The sequence below is a fragment of the Lygodium microphyllum genome, chromosome 6 (assembly GCF_053477565.2).
Source record: "Lygodium microphyllum isolate KBCC chromosome 6, Lygodium_microphyllum_v1.1.10, whole genome shotgun sequence".
NCBI lineage: Eukaryota > Viridiplantae > Streptophyta > Polypodiopsida > Schizaeales > Lygodiaceae > Lygodium > Lygodium microphyllum.
Window position 1 is genome coordinate 75938364 of NC_141140.1, and position 21110 is coordinate 75959473.

Sequence of the window (21110 nt, forward strand, 5' to 3'; positions counted from 1 at the left end):
AGAATATCTCAGGTGTCAATCCAATGTGCCTATTAAGATTTGCATGCCATGTGGCTGCTATCCTTGTAACAACTACTCTATAATACCCACATTTTATACAATGTATTGAGTCAAATCAGATTCCTCTTCATTATAATAAAATTTATTTTGGTGAAATTTTTTGAGTATTCTTGTGCATTCTTTTCATTATATTTCATGTAAATGGTATGATTAAAGTGATGTCTTGAAATTAAATATATACTTCGTGTTGATATATATATCCACATGCGTTTCGATATCGATGTTTATGTCTGTTTAAAAAAGTGTAAACATCTCTTAATGCCATGTTGACTTGTATGGCATATTGGTGATTATTGGATAGACTTAAAATGCTTATTATTTAGGGATTAATACATACTTCTTTACATCTAATGCGTAGGTTATATTGATGATTATTGGATAGACTTAAAATGCTTATTATTTAGGGATTAATACATACTTCTTTACATCTAATGCGTAGGTTATAATGCCTGAGAGAAGAACAAGCATTCTCTTGATAGAAGTATGTAACAGAAAAGATGAAAAAGGGAATTGGATCACTGATACATAGCATTGCTTATCTTGGGTACATATGCATCCAAGTATGAAGGGAACTTTCAAGGTGAAGGCATCTGCAATTGCAAATGTATTAAAGCACTGGAAGGGTAAAATTTTTGTGCTTAGACAAAGGAATGTTGATTCTCACCTTGTAACATAGGTGTTTGTACAACATGCATTAATGCAAAAACAAATACACATTGCGTCCACTGTGTCCTTTCAACAAAAGATTGCAAATAGTAAGTATTTGCAACTCATTGAGAATGAGAACTTTCATGATACCTATGTAACAACTTGTCTTGTATTTACAAAAGTATACCCTTCGGATTGTTGTGAGAGGCAAAATGTTGAGAGTTTCACTGGTTCTTTTAAGTGTTACCACCTCGAAATTGGTAGATTTCTCTTTGAGGGGCATACAACTAAGCAACTCGTAGAGGACCTTGTTTTTTTCTATGACTCCAAGTACATATTACCCAAGGAGAGGCAAGAATATGGAACCCTTGAATCTATGCATATATCAAATCTCAATAGCATAGAATGGCCATTGTGTTAGTAGCGACATTTTGCACACGTGTAGCACAAAAATTTCAGCAGACATATTGAATTCTATGAAGCCAAGCAACCATTCAAATAATGTACATCTAAACTGGTTCATACCGATTGCAATTTTTGGACACATGTTCAAGGAATGTAAGGGTTTGAGACGTACCAAAAGCACGTACATCATAAAAAATATATCAGAGGATTATGTAACAAGGATTCTAGGAAAAACTTGGACATAAAAAATAACTCACAATCCTAACACAGTGGAGTGTCCACTCAAGGGACATGACTTTCAGGTAAAAATTTTCTCTCTTAGTTGACTATTATCTTACTTTGGGATGAATAGGCTAACTTTCCTTTCCAATTACATGTACTTTGTTGCACGAAAAACTTTATGCCTAGTGTTTAAGTATCGTAGATGGAGGATTCTCAAGGGTAAATGATTGTGCCTTGATCAAGACATGTGTGAGAGTGCAGTTGTGGATGTTACTGTCATTTGTGAGGGCCTGAGCCCCAAGTGTTGCAAATGGAGAATGATTGGCCCTTGAGTATAATGCACTAGGAAATTACAATGTTAATGCAGAATCCACCTGTTAGCTTCTATTTTAAACTAGATGGTAGGAACATTCGAAGACAAGCTAAGGATACTGTTACCAACGGAAAGTGTGTGGCTCCACATATTTTAGAAATTGTAGAGTCTCCCTAAAAATCCCAACACCACAAGTTGTAATATCCAAAACTTGTAAATTTTTGGATTTTTTTGGTCAATAGAATATTGTGGCTTACAAACTTGCAATATTTAAAAATTATGGTATTTATGCAAAATCATACACTTGTTATACACTTTCCACATCAACACATTTACATATGCATGTAAACTTTACAAAGATGTAAGTAAAGCCATAACTAAATATCATATGCGAACAACCCTTAATGGTTTAAAACTTAAGATTTTTAAGGTAGAACTAGTTTAGTTCTTGTTTCATTGTTTTATTTCACACTTTCTCTCTTCATCTCTTTATATCCACCACATCCCTCCTACCTGTTACGATGGATGCTCACGCACACTTTGATAAGTGGATCCACAAGACTATCTTTGCCAACCATGGTGACGAGATATTTCAGGTTTTCTCTAAGAACTTCAACCTTGAAAGCGTGCTCTCATCGATGGATTCCCCCCTTCAGGTTTTGGAAGACTTTGGGAGCACCAATGCTACATGCACATACTCCATCAAGGGATCCGACATGACTTAGGTGCCTCTGAAACAGCTCATGGTATTTTAGGCAAGGAAGAATTACCAAAAAGTGGTGAATAGGTATCTGGCCCATGTGGATCCTTCGCATAGAGTATGCACTATTCCCATGGGAAGTGCACCATGTACATCACCTTTGGATCTCATGGAGTGTGATTGCACATTGGCAATTTACCTCCTTGCATTCGATACACACCTAGAGGAGAAGAGCGATAAAGATACAACTCCACAAGTTGTTTCTATCATATACAAAGGATAAGAACCGATTGAAGATCTCATAAATGTTGAAGAGGAACATCAAGTGGTGATAGAGCAAGGGTTGGCTCTCATGGTGCCATCTTCTTCAAAACAGCCACAAGTCGACAAACCCAACCTTGCCTCCTTGACACCCATTGAAGTAGATGGTGTACAATACTTACTTCTATCAGATGTACTGCAATACTTGGAAATAAAGTAAGAAGAGTTATTTTCTATCCTAGTCAGGGATTCAATGGAAGACCTAATCGATTATGATTACATGGATGTGCATCCAACAATGGCAGAGATTGGAAGATATGGTACAAGCTTAGATATTGTGAGTGCGATCATAGCAGCACAGGAGCATTTTACCTCGGTTGAAGAAAATTACATTGTGCCTAATGTTGAATTTGAAGCACTACAGCATGATTTGTTCAGACCAAGGCCCTAGCTTCCTACCAAGGAGTTTGTAGATCCCTCTGCCCAAAGAGGTGCCTCCCTAACACATGAGGAAATGAAGATACAAGATGATCTGGAGAAGGTGAGATTTCTAACTACCATATATTTTTATGCAATGAAACTTAATGCTAGGATGCGTCGGGTCCCCCGGAGTCCACCGGTGAAATCTTGGCAAAAAATGATGCCTGTAGAAAGTGGCCCCAGACACCAGACTTCGGACAGAGTAGATGTAAGCATCATTTTTTGCCAACATTTCACTAGTGGACTCCGGGGGACCCAACGCACCCTACCATCAAGTTTCATCACTTTTTGATAACTCTAGGTTAGTCACTAAGTATATTGTTTGATTTGACTTTGTCATTCATGACATACTGTATATAGATGAGCTTGCATCAAGGCAAGGAGGAGCTCGACATGCAGATTGATGCAAGGAATCAGCTCTTAAGGAGTATATCGGTAACCTTGTTGCAGATTTGGTGGTCTTCCATAAGAAGTGCTCACCAGGAGGGCAAGAAATAATCATGAAAATTCAAGCTTTGATCAAGTTTGGACCTTTTCGAGTGATACCTATGACATCTAGCTTAGAGAAGGTGGTGCTAATCAAGCAGTCAAAGCTTCTTTACTTGTTTGACCAAACGTGGAGTGGAGCAATGTGTGTGCTTGCGACATTAGGCGACCTCGCTAAAGTGTCGGATCCGCTTCTCTTGGAGAAAGAGTTGAAGGGGGAGCACATCATTTTTGAAGCAAAGAAGGAACTTATATTTTCATTGGAACCTCGCCCCTCCTCTCGATCGATGAAAAAGCAAAGGAACAATTGAGAGTTCTTGTTGGCTATCGGCTTTTTGTATCTACCATCACTAACAACTATCACATGCATTTTTCTTGATGAATATAAGATACTTTATGTTGTCCCTACAAATATATATTTATTAAATAAATGTGTGGTTTGTATAAGTGTGACGATAATGTGTGGTATGTGAATGATGCATTCTCATACGTTAACATAATTCAACGCATAGTACTGTACTTGAAATTGTGCATAAGCAATAACGTAACTTGTATCCGTACGTATTACTACTTTTGATGCGTTTGTACGTTAAACAAAAATTAAGATTCATGTATTTCAAGAAACAAAAAAAAACAACTTTACTCAATTATTTGAATTTAGTACACTTGCATGAGATATAATGTCTATATAAATAAATATTCCAATGTGGCAGAGTATACAAAATGTTTTGGGCTTCCAAGTTGTTATGGCACTGTAACACTCATTACAAACCTTGCATCATTAATCTAGTAAACTATGGGGGGATCCCCTTGTTGTGTCGAAGCCGAATGATAAAGTCCATGTCTTTATTTGTGATTGTGATACACTTTGCATGGATGGCAGCAAGTTGTGATACACTTGCTTCATACGCACTGTCCATCGTGTGATCGTAAATCCATAACCTTGTATCTAAATGCGACGAAACTTTACATGCGCACTCGTTAGGTGGCGAAGAGCCCAAATGGCTCCAAACGCCAAACTTCGGACCACGGGTCTGCATGCACTTTTTTTTAAATAAATTGAGCTCTTGGCCACCTAGCGAGTGCTCATGTGAAGTTTCGTCACATTCGGATACAATTTAGTATTTTAAAAATTATCCCACACCAAAATTATGGATGCATTGATAATTGAGAAATCAAAATCGTGACTATTGGCCCTTAGAAACTTCGCACCACATAAACTATACAGAGGCATTAGGAGTAAAGTCTACAATAAGAAATGGCAAATTCTTGCATGTTATTCCTATTGAAATTGACAGTGCTAACCAAAACTGTAAGTAAGAATTGAAAATACAGCAAAGATGGATAGTCAAAGTTGAGAGCGAAGGACAAGTGTAAAATTTTAATTCATATTTTAAGGGCGCATACAATAGTTTTGCACTGGGACATAATCATATGTCCAATGCAGGAGGATAACACTATGCCAAAAAAGATAACATTGCAAATTGTGTTCATTCCATTGGAATAAATACATCCTTCACTACTTGAAGATTCTTATAAGTTGGAAGTCCTTGGGAGTTACAGTGATGCGCTTCACATGTATTGCACAACGTTGAGCATCAGTCATCAAGTCAACTAAAAAGGCCTCTGCAACACACTGTAGAGCATGAAGAAATTCTTTTGTGAAGCGATCAGGTCTATTCTGACCTTGTGCCAAAAATCACCTCCTGCTTTTTGTGCGGTAGAGGTCTTACACAATCTCATGAGAGAAGCTCGCCTTCGAAATAATGAGATCAAAAGAGTGTTGATACTTTCTAATTTCTCTCAAGGCTACTATACCTAGCTTCCACTTGCATTTCTTGTGGGGATGCTGAGGAGGACCCTTTATTAGGGTGCCTTGAGGAAGGTGGATTAGTTTGAGAAAGGGGTGCATCTGAGCTAGTATATGCTCCAAGGGGTTGAACACAATATGGGGCTCCAAGGCAAAGCTTATTTGCAACTACCTTAGACCTAGCCATCTTTCCTGCGCAAGAGATGTAAGAACTCAATGAATAAGATAGAAAGTGAAACCTTCTTTTATATAACCCTAAACTGTAAGACTCATTCACATAGATGCACAGTCTCTCTTTCTCTCTTAAACTATGAATTGCATTTACACTGACTCACATTGTTTATCTTACTATCTTAGCTCTTTTTGAACCCATTTGTTGCCTTGTCGAAGCCTTGTTTCTAGCCACTTGGTATGGTTTTCTTTGGCACTTGAAGCTTCATAATGCACTCTTTTAGTGACACAATGTGATTCCATCATGTCTGTAGCCGATTCATCAACAATTTAATTTTCTTTCTTTTGCGAGAGTTTAGCTTCATCCGCTACTATAATCCTATACCACCAAGATAGCAATTGGATCATTGGATTGCTACCATTCACCCCTCCACCATGGTCAGTTTTTCTTTGGTATGCACCATGCACTATCCAATGTAAATTTTCCATCCCTTGTGTGGACCAAATTCCGATGCTTCCCTTTTCTACAAAGTATGGCCCATGTGCCTCAAGGATATGCTACAAAGACACATATCACACATGAGTAAAACTATGCTCAATAGTTTATACAATTCATACAATTTTAAAATATTAACTCAATATGCACCATGTAATGTGTGATAGAGCTTTTGCCCCATGCTTCCACCATGTTTTAGTAGAAGCTATGCACAACATTGATAAATTCTTGCTTATCTTCATTGTTAAATGTCACCATCTTGCGAAGTAAGGGAGCCAATTTGCTAAGACTTATCCAAATCTTACCTTTGGCCAATCTTGTTTTTTCTCCATTACTTCGATCACGAATTGCAAAATGTAACTTTTTCCACCCGTCGTAGTCCTGCCACCTATGAACCATGACATTCCCTTCCTCATTGATGGGTACTGAGAGAAACTTCCTAGCCTTTGCTCCTCCAAAGCAAGGATTTTTTGGCAAGTTACCAGATTTTCCTGATCTCTTCTCATCTTTTTCAATTGTCACTTGATGCTTGTGTAGCCCAATTTCTGATAGCAATCTCTCCACATTCCTACACGTTCTAATGGTTTCTTTTTTTGGTTGCATCTTATAAGCAAAGCAAATGTATTCATATACAAGTTTCTCCATGATTTTTACAAAAGCATGCAATGAACAAATGTAAATACGATCCAAGGGAATGTTGAAGATGGGCTTCCAAGTGGAATCTTCTCTATTGCGCGTCGGTGCAGCACTTGTCACCTTTGGCCAGTTCTTTCCGTCCTTTCCTTCCACCCTCTCTGTTAAGAAATATAGGCATGGATTCTTTGTATTTGCACCATTGGAGATTCTACACATGCATTTTAAAGTTTTCAAGTCTCCTACAAGATGCCATTCAACCAAGTATTGACTATACCCTTCAACCAAGAGCATCTCACCATGTTCCTGACGATTGATGATACTTGGAATGCTTGTGTGCATAAAGAATAGCTGCAAACCTCAAATGTTTCATTAGGAATTTCAAATGCAGCGAGCCACCACACATGGTGCTCAGATTGAACACTAAAGTTCCCTGGGTTGTTCTTGTCAAATTGTAAAGCTCTATTCATCAGAGTTACACTAACTCTTTCAAGCTTTACTCCTTTGACGACCTCACTTTAATCTAATTTTATAACAAATTGTAATTTACCATTACATTTCTCAACAAACATATTGTAGTACATTACCATTACCAACTGCACCTTGTTCAAATCTAAATAGTAATTATTGAGTTCGGTGAACTTCACCTCATATGCATTTTTGGTCCCAACCTTTAGTGTTTCGACACATTGAACATGCATAGGATCTCCTATCAACTCCAAAACCTTTGTATTAAGTTTCCGTCAGGCCTCTATTAACTTTGAAGGTTAAGGAAGAGGCATGATTATATTTCTCTTCAGCACACGACCAAACCCAGCCTTCACACCTTTGAATATCTCTGAGTAAGTTGTGCTAATACCAGCCTTGTCACAAATAGATTGTGCATCCACAACTGAGAACTCATTTGACACATCTTTTAATATGCACTGAATCACATTTTCCTTCACAGCCTTAAACTTACGATTGCTCAAAGTGTTTTCCTCTATACTTGCCTTCAACAATCTACTAATACACGATCCAACCTCACCCTCACCTAGGTTCTCTTTTTGAGCTACCTTACATGCTTTGATACGTCGCTTCCAATGGCCATTATTCAAAATTAACTCATTGCTTGGCTTCTTCTTTCATTTGCGCTCCTGTGTTAGCTTGTTGTTGATCTTTCTCAAGTCTTCCAATTGTGCCTTTGCCTCCTCATATGAGATACCAATGTCATGGATAGTGTCATGCATTGAAATAATTTGATTGTTTTGTTGAATTACTATGTCATTCAATTGTACCACTTGTCCTATGAGCTATTGTATATGAAGTTGATGTGCAGCGATCACATCATGGAAATTTTTTATGGTTGCTTGGCAAGTTGTAAATGCTTTGAATGCCTGATCATTGAGCCACCTAGTATAACCAAGTAACCCATTTTCACCCTTGCACACATACTTCAGCAAATTTGTGATTCCTGAGAAAGTTGGGGGTCTATTGTTTAAGGGGTCCATTGGGTAGATTCCCCCATCAATCCACAAATCCACATGTTTCAATCCCATTTACGTGTAACTCTACAAAACCTGGGGGTTGACACTGGTACACTGGGTTCTTTTGAATAATGGGGCATATTCAATCTCTACCTCAATATGCAGCTCCTTCTTTTCTGTATTCATTTTACTATTAATTGAAATGAGGAGCCTACTTGGTTGTTACAAGAGGTAGAGTGGAGATGCATAAAGAGGCACGCAAAGGTGCCAAGGGAAATGAGGGTGTAAGTAATTCATTGTGTTAATGCAAGTTGCATAAACACAAAGAAGAGGTCATAATAGAGCCATGAGAGAGTACAAATATGGGGGGAAAATATCTCAGAGGGTTGGGATGTGCAAGACTCTTCGTATTTTAGATATTTCTATTTTTCCTCCAAAACCATCTCCAAAAAACACAAAATTTGACTAGTTGGTTTGTTTTTTGACCAAAATCTAGGATATAAAAAATCCCCAAAATATCTTATAAGGAACTTCTGAAATTTCATTTTCCTTGTTCTTGATTAAAAAATCAATTACCTCGTATCTACTAATCATTTTGCATTGAAAACGAAGCACCATACTCTCGTAACTAAATCCTTTTTAAATATAAAATTTGGTTGAAAAAGACTTCTTGAAAGAGGAGAGAGAAGGAATCTGAGTATAGCTTTGTAGATAATATAAAAAATGCAAAACGAGATTGCAAAATTGGAGAGAGAGGAGGATTATTTTACTATTCTTTTTTCTTATTTTCCTTGTTTTAAGGAGGCGAGGGGGGGCTAAAAGGCCCATTTGTGAGTTCCTTTTTTTCCTAATGAATAAAAAGAAAGAGAAAAAGAGAAGCACCTCATAAGCAAAGTAATTGGACCATCTCACTTCACATAGACCACAAGCATTGCATCTAGGGGTTCTCAAGTTAGGTGCATCTGGTGGCTTCAGTCCCCACGAATAGCTCCGTCCCTAACTTCCTAGCCCTTTTGATTCTCCACTCACACGCTTAGGGCACATCAAGGGTATGACATACCTAGGGAGGCCACACTCACCTACGATTAGAGACCTATCTCCTTAAGTCACACCCACCACACCTCCCCTATGCACGAACTAGGTCCTCAAGTGTGGGACACTACCCAGGCTTGCCTTGACCCAAGTCCTAGTTCCACTAGCACAAGCACAATGCACCACACAGTAAGGTAGTCACACCCCTAGGTAGTACACCTCCTTTTTTTTTCAGGGAAATAAAAATGTTGCAAGCCACCAACTTCAGAGGCCCCATCATCTATGCAATGCACTGTTAGCCTCCACCACCTTACCCAATTGATCAGTTTCTTTCCAATTAAAGCAATCCCCATGAGACCTCCACATCATCAACTCACATGACTGTCCCTTTAAATCACAAAATCTTCACCAACTCAAAGCTACTAGTGTCATGGAACTTGCAACCATCTACTAGGAGAGGAGTAATGTTACACGATCTATCACCATGAAGCCCATATAACACAGGGAACAATGAAGGAAGCCCCCGTCAAAAAGTGAATGAAGAAGCTCATTCTACTTAAGCAAAAAAACACTAAAGGAGATGGCAACCTCAGAAAAAATGTATGGGAGTTCCAAATACTTTGGCAAGATCGTCTTAACAAGATGAGGGAGATCCTCCAAAGGCTCTCACAAGAGAAGCATCAAGTGCAATACTTTATTTTATTAGCGTACCAAACTAACATTGGTGAATGGATAAGGCATCTTGAAGGGAATAGGAAAAACCCATGTTAAGATTGCAGTGTAGCAACTACAGAAAGCAAGAGGCAGATCCATCTAACACCATCGTCAATTTCAAAAAATCGATCCACCCATTTTCCATTCTCCAAGGGGGGATGTATCTAACATGTCCATCCTCAATTTCAAGGGATAGACCCATCAGAGGTCAGTGTTAAGTACGAACCTGTCCCAACTACATCTTGAATTTCAAGGGTCGGTGGTCCATCCAACACCATCCTCCGCAAGGGCTTGTATACAAACTTTTAAAAAACCATTTAGCTACATGCATCTTCCTTCCAACTACTACCCATCAGTGCCATGGGGCTAGCACTAGGCTAGGAGGGGGGTAATGTTAACCTCAATACAAGAAGAAAGCAACAAAAGTGGAAAAGCACGAGTCTCGGGACCTAAAAGAGGTGACCTAGAAGGAAATCGAACAAAATGGAAAAAGCAAGAGAGCAAATGGTCGAAAGTGCAAGGGTGGACTCAAAAATCAAGTCAAAGGTAGAAGCACATTTTTAAATGCAAGGCACCCTTAAAACTATTGTAAGAGAGCGCCAAGCTCTCTCTTGTGCAAAATTTTAAAAGGTAGGCAAGCATAGGTAAAGAGATAAGACAAATAGAAAGAAATAGAAAAGAGGACCTTGCCACAATGGCCGGTCATATAAAAAAGCGATGACCATCCAAGAGGGACTTAGGGTTATGTAGAAAAGCCAAAAAGTGAATAGAGAATCTCATTCTAAGGTGTGTGGTAAAAGTATTCTCATTTTTCTCTCTTCCTCTCTTCTCTTTGCTTTCTTGTGTATTCTCGAGAGAGGGAGTGAGTATGCGAGGGTGAGGGATCTTAGAGGTGAAGCTCTCTGTCTTCCCCTCTATTCTTCTTCTCTTATCTTCTCGATTCTTGTCTCACATTATGGCTATGGAGGATGGAGCTTGGAGGTGGAGGTTTAAGGATGCTTGAGCTTGCATCACAAATCGTGGAGCTACCGGTGTGCTTGAGGGAGGAGGCAACCCATTTGGGCATTGAGGTAAGCTCACTACACTCTAGTAGGATCAAAGGTGCATCAGCTAGGTGAGAGATAGCTATAGGTGCTCGTTTGAACACTTGAAAGAATAAGTGGTCCATGGGTCTTGGTGGTTGAGCATGAGCTCCTTCTAAACTAAGGAGAATTCTCCTTTGCTTGGTGGTGATCCATATTGCATTCAAGTGTATATGAGGTTCAACACCAAGAAATGCTCTTTACTCACCATTCTAGTGAGGGGCTTCCCTTACTCCGTGGTAATCCATATGGAGTTTAGTGCATACAAGGATCAAAACCAAGTAATGAGGGAGCTCTTATGCATATGGAGAAGCCTCCTTTTCTTGGTGGTGACTCATACCATGTTGAAGTGCTAGGAAGGGTCAACACCAACAAGTGACACTTCTTACCCATTGACTAGTGAGGGGCCTCCCTCTTTTGGTGGTATTCCATATTGTGTTGAGTACACAAGAGGGTCAAATCCAAGTGATGTGGGAGCTCTTAAGACTAGCAAGAATCCTCCTTTGCTTAATAGTGACCCATATTGGGTTCAAGTATACAGGAGCGTCAACACCAAGCGACACTGTCGTGCCACTATGCGCACACTGTGTAAATAAATCTAGAGTGTGCCTTTCTTATTGATTTAGAGAGATAATGCCATTTTAGACATTAGTGTTAGTGTCCATGATTCAAAAACATTAGATTTTAGCCAATTTTTTATATTTTAGATATTATCTCTTGTAAAAATCCATAAAACTATAGATAACTTCTAAATTAGGATTGCATGTAAAAGAAAGCATGTAGCTTTCAATCACTTTGAGAGGATTTTATGTAAAAAGAGAGATTGATGAAATCGCGTGATGTGCGATTGCTATTTTTAGGCAGTGAATAGCACTTCAAAGTGGGAGACGAAGATTGAGTGATTCGGCAGAATTCTGGCCAAGTGTGCTAGTATTTTACCCCCCTTTCAGAGCCAATGGAAGCATTAGATTGGCAATCTGAGCAGCATAGAGGAAGGTTTTTTTATACACGTTTTTGTCTATTAGAGTTATATCTTCTCATAATACTGAAAGAAACTAATAGGCTTTATCTCTGTTAATATGCTTCTACATTTTCTAATTCTTTTTGGGATTATTGTTCTATGTCTTTAATTTCTTCGAACCCCTTCTCTTCTGTTTACTCCTCTCCCTGAATCTACCTTCACCTTGATGTCTCTTATCTTCAAGAACTTGGCTTGAAACCTTCAACCCTTCTCTTATCTCTACCATCTCTGGAGTGTAAGCTCTTGAAGCCCCATGCATTCTTCTCTTGCCAAACCCCTATGGTGACCTTCAATCCTATGTGCTACGACATTGGTGAACCCAACATGAGGGTCAGTGTAAGAGAACTCCAAGATGGATGATTCTTCTGGAGATACTCTACAATAATTGGTGTGCATGCAGTAGACTCAGCAACAACAAATCCAAATGTTACAACAACAACATTGCTCTACACCCAACATTGCTATGCTAAGACGGATTGCATATATTGAATCTTTCAACCCCGAATTAAAGCATATTGCAGGAAAGGAGAATCCAGTTTGTTGACATGCTCTCACGTGCAAGATATGACAATGAAGAAGAGCTAATGAAAAAAAGATGAAGATGAAGAATCTATACTTGCTGAATGTCATTCCATGGATGCTGAAAGTACCTTTTCAGTTTTGCTGCATATACAAACTCAAACCTGAATCTTACAAGTGAAGTGATCTTTTTAATGGTATAGCTTTAAGTACGATAAGAATAGGAAAAGGTACTACTATAAATCACTATATAACAACAAAGATCAAATATTTATCTATGGAAGAAGGGTGGTCAACTAGAAGCTAGCATGCTCATTGCATTGCTCAAGTTCTAGTTCATTTTCTCTAGATTAGGATGACATGTTAAAAAAGCATGTAGCTTTCAGCCAATTTGAGAGGATTTTATGTAAAAAGAGAGATTGACGAAATTGCGCGATTCAAGATCATTATTTTCAGGCAGTGAACAACACTCCAAAGTGAAAGATGAAGAAGGAATGATCGAGCAGACTCCTGGCCAAGCAGTCTCGTATTTTACCCCCATTTCGGAGCCAATGGAGGCATCAGATTGGTGATTTGAGCAACATAAAGGAAGGTATTATTTTATACACGTTTTTTTCTATTAGAGTTATATCTTCTCATAATGTTGAAAGAAACTGATAGGCTTCATTTCTTTTAGTATTTTTCTAATTTTTCTAATTCTTTTTTGGAGTATTCATCTACGTCTTCAATTTCTTCGAACCCCTTGTCTTCTGTCTACTCCTCTCCCTGAATCTACCTTCACCCTGATGTTTCTTATATTGAAGAACTTGGCTTGAAACTTTCAACCCTTCTCTTATCTTTACCATCTCTGAAGTCTAAGCTCTTGAACCCCCATACATTCTTCTCTTGCCAAACCCCTGTGGTGACCTTCAACCCTACGCGCTACGACAACACTCTTTACCTATTGCTCGGTGAGTGAGGGTCCTCTCTCACTCGGTGGTGATCCATATGTTGTTTAATACACACAAGGATTAGAAAAAAGTAATATGAAAGCTCATAAGCCTAGGGAGAAGCCACATTTTCTTAATGGTGACCCACACTGCATTCAAGTGCACATGAGGGTCAATACCACAAGTAATGCTCTTTGCCCATCACCTTAGTGAGGGACCTCTCTCACTCTCTGGTAACCCATATGGCATTTAATACGGATGAATCAAACCTAGTAATTTGGAAGACCTTAAGCCTAGGGAGAAGCTCCAGGCTTTGCTTTGTGGTAACATATACTATATTCAAGTACTAGGGAGGATTCACACCAAGCAATGCTCTTTGTCCACTAACCTAATGAGGGGCTCCCTCACTTGGTGGTGTCCCATATTGCATTCAGTGTACATGAGGATCAAAACCAAGCAAGGTGGGAGTTTTAAAGCCTAGGGAGAAACCTCCCTTGCTTGGTGGTAATCCATACTGCATTCAAGTGTATATGAGAGTCACCACCAAGCGATGTTGGGTCCCTCCGTCTCCCAATGAGAGACCTCCCTCACTTGGTGGTTTTCCATACTGCATTCAAGTAGATATGATGTCAAAACCAAGTAATGTGGACACTCTTTAGCCTAGGGAAAAGCATCTCTTTCATGGTGGTGACCCACACTATATTCAAGTGCACATGAGGATCAATACCAAGCAATGTGGGGGTCTTTAAGCCTAGGGAGAAGCCTCCCTCACTTGGAGGTGACTTTACTATGTTGAAGTGTACATGAGAGTCAAAACCAAGTGATGTGGCCTAGTGAGCTACCATCCTTCACTTGTTGGTGACCCATGTGGTGTTTAGTGAACCCCTTTGGGTTAAAACAAGGAGATCCCACTAACCCTAGACCCTCTATATCACGTGCATTCAAGGCCTATTGCAAAATAACCTTATGTCTGAATACCCTCTATATAACATGCATTAAATGTCTATGGGAGCTTCGTAGCCAATAGAGAACGATAAGATGACTCACCACTTTGTGGAGGCACATCTCACTTAGTGCTCACAAAATTAGAAATAACACAAAGTTGAAAGTATCCCACACGTGTTGCATTGTCAAATGGCACCTTGTGTAAAGATCTAGGTTCCATCATTGAAATTGATTAGTTCCTTGATCTATCACATCAAGGGAGCAAGGTTGATTGAGTAGTGTGGAAGTAGGAACAAGATGAGAGTAGATGAACCATATGTAAGAGAGCACATGTGATCAAAGGAGATCGAGAGAGAACATGTGTAAGACACATCCTAAACCATAAACTATTCACACATACACTCAATGGTCCCTCTTTAAACAATAGACCCATAATGATAGGGGCACCTCTTTTTAGGATTCTAATTTCTATCTTCCTTTTTCCCAATGGTGGTGGTGGGCCACAATACTATCTCCCATGAGGATCAACGACTCAAATCAATCAATAGAGAGTGAGGAACAACAACCCGGGTGGCTATTCTCAACTTGCAATACTTTATTATTACTTTTTATCAAAACCCTAGAAATAAGCACATGTATTGATGGTGCCTTGCATCATGTCTCAATGGGAACTTATCCAAAATAAAGCTAAAAAATTTTGCATGTTAATCAAAAAGTAGTTAGTATCAATGCCCATACCCTTAATAGGTTAATGTAAAATATTCAATCCTCATGCCGTTAATTGCCACTATGCAGACATAGTGCGAAAGACCATGGAGTGCATCATCATTTGGCTTTCTTATTGATGTAGATATTCAATGCAATATTAGTCATTAGTGTTAGTGTCCATAGTATAGATGGTTCAAAAATATGGGCTTTTTGGACAATTTTAGCCTATTTTTTATATATTGTCTATTATTTCTTGTAAATATCTAAAAAAGGTATAGAAAACTTCTAGAATAAGGTAACATGCAAAAATCAAGTTGCTTTTTAGCTAGTTTGGGAGATCTCATGCAAAAGAGGGGCTTCTGAATTCGTATGGGCGCAATCATAATTTTCAGGCAACAAACAACACTCTAAATTGGGAAGAAAAAGAAAGAGCGATCCGAGAGAATTCTGAGCACATGTATTGGGGTTTTACCCCCCTTTCACAACCAATGAAACCATTTGATTTTCCATCTAAGCGGCAGATAAGAAGCTAGTATTTGGTGTGTACTTTTGGTCTACGAGGGAGTTTCGCGAGATCTAATGCTTGGAGATTTCTTCTGACTATTCTCATACAAGGATTTTGTTTATCTCCAGTGGCTCCTAATGCTCGAGAATTCAAGGGTTTTTGGGTTGCACTACTGTAAAAGGAGGTTATCACAGTGTGTCATGTAAAGTCTTTTAGGGTCACCACAAAGTAATCTTTGGTAACCCATTTTCTATGGGTTGCCCTCCTCACTCGGTGGTGACCCTTCTCCCTTGTTGTTGACTTCAATGGTCCCCACCAAGAGGTGCATGGCTAACCATTGTGAGGAGAAGCCTTCCTCGCTCAATGATGGCCCATGTTCCGTATCTTTGAGTTGGCCACCAAGCTATGACACCCTCTTCGAGGGGAAGCCTGTATTACTTGGTGGTGGCCCTTGTCCCATGTCATTATCTCTAAGTGCCACTAGAAAGCAATATATGGCTACCCACTTCCACGAAAAAGCCTTCATGACTCCATGATGATCCTCGTCCTGTGTTATTGTCTTTGAGGATCACCACCAAGTGGTGGGTCACTATCCATTGCAAGGGGAAGCCTATATCTCTTCATAGTGGCCATCATCCTATATTATTGTCTTCAAGAGTCAACACTAAGCGATGTGCAGTTCATGAGTATAAAGTAGTAGTCAGTGTTGCTTTGGTAGTGTGACTGACTCTCTTTGGTCTTTGGTTCATTGAGGCCTGATGCCTCCATCTCACTCAAGGTGCATAAGATACTGGTCTCATTGAGTAGTGCTTGGAGAGCTATGTAGGATAGAAAATCAGATACAACTTGCAATACCATGCATGCACTTCCAAAGGTTGATTTGCTAAATTTGTAAGGAATGGAGCATTGATATGAGATGGACTATGCTGCCTACAATTCTATCTCTTTAGGAGATTGTAGAGGACTTCCTCGTGGAGTTTTTTGAGGATGCATATTTTCTTACAACCCATGCTTATAGAGTGACGATCATGCCCAAATATTTCCATAACTTACACTAGTTGGTATGATAGACTACTAAATCCTATTGATATCTCAGATTGGTGCATGCAAAAATTCCTCCTCATCCTACCTCTTCACTATGGACAAACCAAGCTGAGTTTTTTGAGGATGCATATCTTCTTGTAGCCCATGCTCATAGTGTGACAGTCATACTTAGATATTTCTACATTTTGCACCACTTGAGGTTATGGTATGACAAACTACTAAATCCTACTAATATCTTCTCAAACCCATGCATGTGAAAAAATCTTGCTATCATACCTCTTCATAGGGTGATGGTCATGCCCAGAGATTTCTAGAGCTTGCACCACTTGTAGCTACGATATGTTAGACTACTAAATCTTGCTGATATCTTAGACCCATGTATGCGAAAATTTCTTGCCACCCACCTCTTCATTGTTAATGAGCCAGGCCAAGATCCCCCATCCTACATTAGAGGGACACATACTTATAGAGAGAATGAGTAGTGGCCTGCTAAGATTTGGACATAGCCCCATCAACTCAACCACCTTTATATTTTTCCCAACCATCTTGATTCCAATCAAGATGAGCCCCTCCAAGATAAGCCTCTCTAGGCCCTCTAGGACAAGACCCACCATTCTAAGCCCTCCAAGTCCAACCTCTTGAGGCCCTCCAGGATGAGCTCCAACACTCTAAGCCTATCTAGGTCATGACCCTTGAGGCCCTCCAAGAGGAGCCCCTCTAGGAGGAGCCCCTTTAGGCTGAGGCCATGGTCCCCTAGGCCAAGCCCCATCACCTTGAGCCCCTCCAGATCCCCAAGCCACAACCCAACCACCCGGAGTCCCTTGAGGCCCTCCAAGAGAAGCCTCTCAATGACAAGCCCCTCCATGTCGTTATCCCTCCAAGGATGAGCTCCTTCAAGTCGAGCCCTCCAAGGATGAGCCCCTTCATATCAAGTCTCTCGAGAACGAACCCCTCCAGGCGAATCCCCTTGAGGATGAGCCTGTCCCAGATGAGTCCCTCCAAGACAAGCCCCTTAAGGATGAGTGACTTCAAGCTAAGCCCATTTAGGCCAAGCTCCATCACCACCCACAATTTTTGTCAATGAGTGTAGGGCTCCAACTTGCAAGGTCCTCCTCGCTCGGGGAAGTTACTATATATATATCCTCTACATCACATGTGTTCAGGGCCTATTTATGAATATCCTTATCTGTGAATTTCTCTCGAATAAAACATAACCCTTTTCTATTCACTCTGTAAATAACCTCTTTGTATTAGACCCTTCTATGTGTAAAAAATATATAAAAATGGTATTTTGAGAATACTGTATTTTAAACCCATGTGATGCACACATATATTTATGAGTAACTTACTCGAGCCCCCTCATATCCCTCACCTTCTTACACCTCTACTTGTACTTTAACTTCTGAACATCCACTGGTTCTCTGAAAGAAGATAAGCTCACCCTCAATAATGAGCTTAAACTCATTCTCAACAAGTGCATGGCAATGATGGGGGATGTCCGACCTAAAACGGGCCTAACACTAGCTCTAAGGCTCTAGTTGGGCCTCTATGCTCAACCAAAACACCTCACAATGTCGCAACTAGGAGCATCTGAAGGCTACACAGTGATCTAACCAAATAAGCATTTGTATGGCTCCTAGTCCAATAGATCACCCTTCCCAAACTCCTCATAGGGATCCCCTATACATATTGGTGTTGTACACCATTTAAAATTGAGACAGGTAGCATCCCTTGACTAATTGCTACGACCCCACTATAGCTCTTCTACACCTCAGGGATTGGCCCTAAGATGTGTAGCACACACATAGAATACATACGACACATTCTCCACTCTTTTAATGAATCATTCTAGAATATATAAAATAATCCTCACTGCACACTCCCCAAGGAGACAAACCACTAGCCCTACAACTTATTAGGGTACCTCATATCCTCAATGTAGGTCATTGTTCACGAAAACAATTGCTATGCATCTAGGATGATACCATGTATTGAATGAAATGCAATTGTGAATGGTTTATAGTGCTCAAAAAATCTTTCTATCAAGAACTAGGATTGTGAAGGTGTAAACCACTTTTTTTCATACCTTTTCTTTAAATGAGATTGCTCCATTATATAGGGCCAGCATCGAGCTTGCTCATGCTACTGGACCCTCTTGATTTTCAAAACCACGTGTCCTATACTCCTTCATACTCCAGCATCATTCTAAGATTAAAATCTCCCCAATCAACCCACCTCTCAACCATTTTCTGATCCATTTGAAGTGATTGAAGGCGTGGAAAATCAACAAACAAAATAAGACTTGCGTTGAGTTCTTGGTGTCGAAATCCACCTAGAAAAGATCGAGCTTTTGACTTCTTCCACCATTCCATATTTCATTAAAATTTGGTCTTTTATGCCTCTCAGCCACTTTTGCGCTTCAAAAACGGGTCCCAAAATCCATCTCTCATTGGCCAATACGGAATAAGGTGACTCAACCCATGGAATCCTATGAACTAATCTACATAGAACAACAATATTAAACAACATCAAGCTGCTACAAAAGAGAATACACAACAAAGCACAAGCACAGCTCTCATCCTACCCCTTGACAAAATCAAGGCATGAAAATCCTCAAGGGATATGCTTGGCATAATTTGACAAAAATCTAGAGCGAGTTGCCAACCAACTGCTCCATCATAGAGTGACTAATAAGGACCATCAAAAAAGTCATCATAGGTGGTGGCCTGAACCACCTACATATCTTAGGACAACTAGATGTAGAACTCCTACTAGGTGATGACTCCTACAACCTGATCATCATAAATTTCCCTTTAACACATTTTTCTTTCAAGGTTTCCATACTTGAGCATGTAGAAAGGAGGAAGTTGAGCATTGTCATATGGAATACATGCAAGGGATTCGTGAAAGTCACTCGTCGGCAGACGCTAAGTGAGATGGGAATAAACATAATGAAGAGTACTCAATTCTAGGTAAGTATATGAAATCTGAAAGAGGATGCGTAAAATTCCATTGAAGGCACACGTAATTGCTTTATGAGTATTGGATCCTTCTAAGGATTCTCATGCTTTAGCTTGAATATAAGGAGTACAAGAATATCAAAACATATATAGTTTCAATGAAAGCTTACTATGTCGTTGAATAAGATCAATCCCATGAGATGAAATTTCTTGCAATAGGTAAGAGGAACATTTAGATTGATTGAAAGAATAAATGATAGCTCTTTTGTTACAAGACATATTCAATTTTGAAAGTAAAGTCTTATCTTCCACTTCCTTACACTCCCTTCAGCATATGGTGATGGCTTATATACTTTTATGGTGATACAAAGATCTTCTCTCCATAATTTTGACTCCTTTTGCATAACCTGAGCTTGAAAACTCAAAGTAGAAATCGACTCACTTAAACATATGTAAGAAATATGAATCGAACCCACTTTGTAGTTAGCCAGGCATATCATAAGCCTTGTGAATTGAAAGGTCCGTTAATACTTGTGCTCTCTCATATTCTGGTTGATGCAGCAACCAACAGAATTCACTAAGGTGAGGAAGATGAGCATCACGATGTTAATCATGGCCTCCTTAACTTAACTGCAGTCACAGCTAACGAGTCAAGTTGTTGCATCGAGATTCAGAAGTTGATGGCGAAGAGACAGCCTGGAAACTCTAACGGCCGATCGATGACAACAGCAATCAGCGGTGAGCATAAGCTAGATGTCCGACTTCTTCTAAGGCAGTCCAGAGTAGCATCACAGTAGCTCTCATCAAGGGTGGGACGAAGGTCCTTTCACTATTGTACATGTGTGCAGTGTAGATAATGTTGCATTGCATAAATCCTTTCTTGCGGCTGCTTCTTGCACCGAAGTTTGCCTGCAAAATAAACATGTTTTTCTTATGTGTGCTACAACCATTTTTCGATCTCCGAAATGGCAAGGCATAGAAAAGCCCCTTCTGCTTTCTCTAGCTATCAATCTGCCAGTAAATGGCAAGTGTTTCAAGAGGCTGGAATGGTCAAGAAGGGTAAAGCATGACGAAGCTATCTCCTTCTTGGAGCTTGGAGAGGCCGCTAGATGGCGGCGTTGGCACAGGAGCGGTCATCGTCGTGAAGAGTATTGCATAGAAGACCGGTCTGTTTCTCCATATTCATCGTCTTCTTTTTTATCACCATCTGCCCTTCGTTGTCGTCTTCTTTTTCATCACCATCTACCCTTCATTGTTGTTGTCTTCTTGCTCTTCTGCGCCTCCGAGTCTTGACTTATGCATGAATACTTTTTATGCTTTTTGAAGGCAGAGATTGATTGCCCCCAAAGACGTCAGCTCCTTGTCGCTTTTATAGTATCTGCCACCTCGAATTATCATAGCTTTAGAAAAGCTTTTTAAAAAAACATTGTTTGTAGATGTCAATGATAACGTTCTGCAAATCTGTATTGAGCGCCATCAGTAAAAAAACGTCTCCAAAAA